General features: G+C 44.5%; 1 protein-coding gene across 1 annotated transcript in view; it reads left to right on the top strand.

The window, feature by feature from the left end:
• The first annotated feature begins 4,892 nt into the window (after window positions 1–4,892).
• The window catches only part of Arhgdib (Rho GDP dissociation inhibitor beta), an 18,234-nt gene continuing 18,090 nt past the window's right edge, over window positions 4,893–5,036 (top strand). Inside the window, exon 1 of the mRNA XM_021165171.1 lies at window positions 4,893–4,973. The gene's annotated coding sequence lies outside the window, so the exon portion shown is untranslated. The remainder of the gene's footprint in view (window positions 4,974–5,036) is intronic.

The raw sequence follows: 5,036 nt of genomic DNA, 5'->3' as shown, positions 1-5,036 counted from the left end.
TCTCTCTCTCTCTCTCTCTCTCTCTCTGCCTTTCTCTCAATTCCCTTCCTTATGACCATGGATGGCAGACACAGCCAAAGAGGTTGCGTGTTTCTTTACAGCTTGCTGTAAGTCTATCACCATCTTACAAACACAATGTCCTGAAAAGGTCCTAAAGGATTTAACAAGGCCATAAAGAAACATCAACACAGAAGCAATTAAATGAATGTTTGTTCAAGCTTGAGTGTGGGTGGTCTGGTTCGCTGGCATGGCTGCCTGGCCTCACTTCTCCCTTTGCTTCTCTGAAGCCATCCTGCCCTCTCCAGGGCCCTTCCTCTTCCCCTAGCTGCTACTTACAACTTCTGCTTTTAGAGATCCTGTTCCCCAGTGTATTGTTCTCTAACACTCATTCTGCCATGTTTGTTGATAGCCTACGACGAGTGTGGGCAGTGTTCTGGCCCCTGAGAAAGGATAGAACAAAATCATTGTTGCAGGAGAGCTCTCACTCTCAGGGAGAAATGATAATAAACTGGGTAAATGTACAAAGAGGGCACAATTTTAATTTTCTATTTCATTTATTTGGGAGGAGAACTGTGCATGTGTGTGTGCTATGGCGTGTGTGTGTGTGTGAGAGAGAGAGAGAGAGAGAGAGAGTGTGTGTGTGTGCACCCATGTGTGTGTGCATCCATGTGTGTGAGTGTGAATGTATGTGAGTATGTGTGTGTATGTGCTTGTGAGTATGTGTGTGTACATGTGAGTATGTGTGTGTGTGAATGTGAGTATGTGTGAGTATGTGCCTGTGAGTATGTGTGTGTGTGCATATGAGTATGTGTGTGTACATGTGAGTATGTGTGTGTGTGTGTGCATGTGAGTATGTGTATGTGTGAGTATGTGCCTGTGAGTATGTGTGTGTGTGTATATGAGTATGTGTGTGTGCATGTGAGTATGTATGTGTATGAGCATGTGAGTGTGTGAGTGTGTGTGTGTGTGTGTGTGTGTGTGTGCATGTGAGTATGTGTGTGTGAGAGTGTGCATGTGTGTGAGTGTGTGCACAACCTGGTGTGTCGATTCTCTTCCTCTGCTCTCTGGTTGGAACTCACACTGTCAGGCTTGACAATAAGTGCCTTTACAAGCTGAGTCGTCCCTCCAGTCTTTAGACGTGTAGTTGGAGAGGGCCTCTTTGCTGGCCTAATATTTGGATAGGAATCTAATAAAGACAGGAAACAAATTACATACAGGAATCCAGGGAAAGACTCCTCCATCCTGCAGAGAAAATCGCTATCCACATTAGAAAACAACTTTTGGTGAAGAGACGAGAGGAGCGGGAGCTTGCAAAGGAGTAAACAGGATACAGACGAGTGTGGGCATGAGTTTATTCAAGGAACCAGAGGTGAGTGTATTAGTTAGCTGCTGCCGCCGTGTGACAAACAAGCCCCAGCTTGAATGGACAAGACAGAAATAATGATGTTGTCTCTTCTGAAGATGTCTCAGGGTCAGTTCAGGTCACAGCTGGGTGGCTTCTGTTCAGGGTCTTAGATTTTAACAAGGTGTCAGCCTGGACTATATTCATCACTTCAGGAGATTCACTTCCAGAATGGCTCCCTCAGGTGATCTGGGCAGAAAGCTGGAGTTACACATACATATATTCCTAAATATGGACAGCTCGGTCGTATGTTACTTGCATTGTGTTTTCAGAACTGTTTCAACACTGGACAAATAATCGGGGTGCTGTTCTCTGGGAAGAGCACCTCTCCTGCTCCCAGCTCTCCTTGGTTGCCTGTAGTTCTTTGTGTGGGGTTGAGTGAGGCCCTGTGGGCTTTTCCCAGTCCACTTCGGCACATCCATTGATGGTGTTCTTGTTAGGCTCCCGTTCAGGCAGTCATATTTGTGAGGCTTTACGGGTGCAGGTTCTGAGGTTACTAGGAAACACAATCTCACATCAAACTCCCGGCCTCCTGGCTTTTATAATCATTCCACACCCTCTTCTGCAATGTTCTCTGAGTCTTAGATGTGGGGGTGTTTTGTAGATGTGTTCATCGGGACTGAGCTCCACAGTTCTGCATTCTGATGGGTTGTGGTTTTCTGTAGTGATCTCTGTCTGTTGCAAAGAGAAGTTTTCTTGATGAGGGGTGAGGACTCCGTTTATCTGTGTGTGTACTCCATGCAAATGTTTACAGATGGCTGTCAGGAATTATGCTCTTTTAGTCAAGTGGTGTTTGTAGATTCTCCACCAATAACCACGACTTCTTAGCACTGGGTTGTTAGCTAGGGTTCCAGTAGCAGCATAGTCTCCTCCTGTTGAGCAGAACTTAACTCCAATTAGAGGGTCTTTTTATTTAGAGCATAACTGTCCACTGTATCTAAACTACCTACATATTATCTTGCAATTTATACAATAGCTCTGTTTTGCAGTTTTATTAACTTTGTTAAGTGTAATTATGCACTGTTATCTGTTTCTTTGCTTGTTTCTTTGTTTCTTTGTCTGTCTCTAATGAGAGGGCTTTACTATCTAGCCATGTAGCCCTGGCCGACCTCGGATCTGCCTCAGCCACCTGCGTGCTGGTTTTCAGACTTGTACCCTGTCTTAGTTAGGGTTGCTATCGCTGTGACCATGACCAAAATAACTTGGGACGTGTATTAGTCAAGGATCTCCAGAATAACAGGACTTATGGAAAGTTTCTATATATTAAATGGATTTATTGGAATGACTTACAGTCTGCAGTCCAACTAACCCAACAATGGACAGCTATGAGTGGGAAGTCCAAAAATCTAGTAGTTGCTCAATCCCATGAGGCTGGTTGTTTCAGCTGGCTTTCTGCATAAGCTGGAATCCTCAAGAAGTAGGTACCAACAGACGAGCTGGCAAGCGCAAGCAGGAGAAGAAGAGTAAGTCTTCCCTCTTCCACGTCCTTCTGTCCTTATGTAGGCCTCCAACAGAAGCTGTGGTCCAGATTAAAGGTGTGTGCCACCATGCCTGGATCTGGAACTTGCTTTGTCCCAGGCTGGTCTTGAACTCAGAGATCTGTTTGCCTCAGTCTCCTGGGATTAAAGGCATGTACTACCTTGGCTGGGCCTCTATGCCTCAAGAGCTCCATGTCAAGATTCAGGTCAGAAAGAGGTACAGAGGCCTTGGAAGGTGTGGCTTACTGTCTGGATTCTCATGGCTTGCTCAGCCTGCTTTCTTATAGAACCCAGAATCACCAACCCAGGGGTGGCCCCACCCACAATGGGCTGGGCCCTTCTTATCAAGTAGAGCTATTTTTCTCAAGTGAGGTTCCTTCCTCTCAGCTGACTATAGCTTGTGTTAAGTTGACATAAAATTGTCCAGCACACAGCCCACAATGCTCCCTCATTTCCTTCTTATACGTTCCCTACATCAGAAGCCTGTGTCTGACCATATGACTGCCAGTCTCTGGATCACTGCAGTTCTCCTTACTCTAAGGACATAATGTAGTCTGTCAATTGATTTTATTAAATTCTATTCTCTATTAATATGACTCAGACAGCCCCAAATAATCAAGGCAAAGCCCTATGAATTTATTTAATCAGCTTAGCACAATTATTGGGTGGGAGGGTGGGGTCACAGCTAATCTATTTTTCTATACACTGGACTATCTACTTTCCCAACTGTGATTCCACAAGTAGTTAATGTTTGAGTCTTCCCCCATCACCCCCCACACACACCCCAGGTTATTTCTGCTCCATCAGTCTATCCTGGTGGGCGGGGCATTTCACGGCCACATACTCCTGGTCCATCATGTCTAATGAAGACCTCCTGTTTTCTTTCTTTCCTTTCTCCTCCCTCGTCCTCTCTCCTTCCTCTTCTTCTCTCTCTTTTCCCATGGTCCCTACCTGCGACCCTCATCCTGGTAACTGAAAACCCACTTGCCTCTATTCTACCCGGTAATTGGCTGTAACCACTTTTATCTAACCAATAGTTTTCAATTGGGGAATGAGATTTACATAGCATCACTTGGTCTACTGAGGATGTTGGGGGACAACCAGATCTTGGTGGCTAGTACTTAGCATTTGAATACATCTCAGCACCAGACACAACCCACAGTGACGTTCAAAATAAGTGAAGAGCATGCAGCCTATTTGGATGAAGAGAGGAAAAGTGCCATTTTCCCCAAGTGCCTTGGTTGAGGTAGCAGTCACTACACATATTGATACAAATACTGATTATTGGAATGTTAGTATAAACGAGCATGCCTTGCTGACCGCAGCTTAGGAGCAAGTTAGAGAAAGCGACGAAACGCAGACACCGCAGCCCTGTCTCCAGCGGGACTGCACACAGCGTTGGCAGCTTGTTCTCATTTAAATTTATTCACAAGCCACTCCTCAAATAGCTGCAAAGTCAATTTTAGCATCCATGTGATTGTCACAGATTTCTGCGTTAGATGAGGAATTAATGAAGCTGCATTTTCTTTTACAATCTGCATTCCTAGATATAACCAACAGCGTTTGTTCTTGCTTTTGTTTTTACTTTTGTTTATTTCGTTTGAAGGCTTGTGGTGCAATCCACAGCAATATCTTCAAATTAGGACCAATAAATAAAGCTTAAAAAAAAAAAAACCTCTGTCTGTAGACAAATTATTTAAATTGAGCACCCAGTATATACATTTAACATTCATAATTTCTACTCCTCATTTCCTACCAGCAAGTTGTCTTACTATAAATAAATGAATTACAAATAAAAGAAAGCTGACAGGAGCCTTAGAGGAGCAGAAGTTTGTGGTACACAATAAAGCCTATTACTTCTGTTTAGGGGCCCTATGTCTCTCCCCGAGATTATGGCTTTTAGACACGCACACACAGTCATTGAAAGCACACACGGCTACAGGGACCCTCCCCCAGCATGCACACTCATGCATCTATGTCACATGGGCTGGTTTGCTCCACATGTGTCATTAATTGTCAAGAATGCTGCTCAGACGGCTGATCGGAAGATAGGCAGAGCAGGATATCGAGACAGCCCAGGGTTTCCTTGTCAAGTAGGTTTAAAACATTTTCCTCTCTCTCTCTCTCTCTCTCTCTCTCTCTCTCTCTCTCTCTCT

This window comes from Mus caroli, chromosome 6 (genome assembly GCF_900094665.2).
Source record: "Mus caroli chromosome 6, CAROLI_EIJ_v1.1, whole genome shotgun sequence".
NCBI lineage: Eukaryota > Metazoa > Chordata > Mammalia > Rodentia > Muridae > Mus > Mus caroli.
The sequence above is the reverse complement of the archived record's forward strand: the minus strand, read 5'-3'. Positions and strand labels throughout refer to the sequence as shown.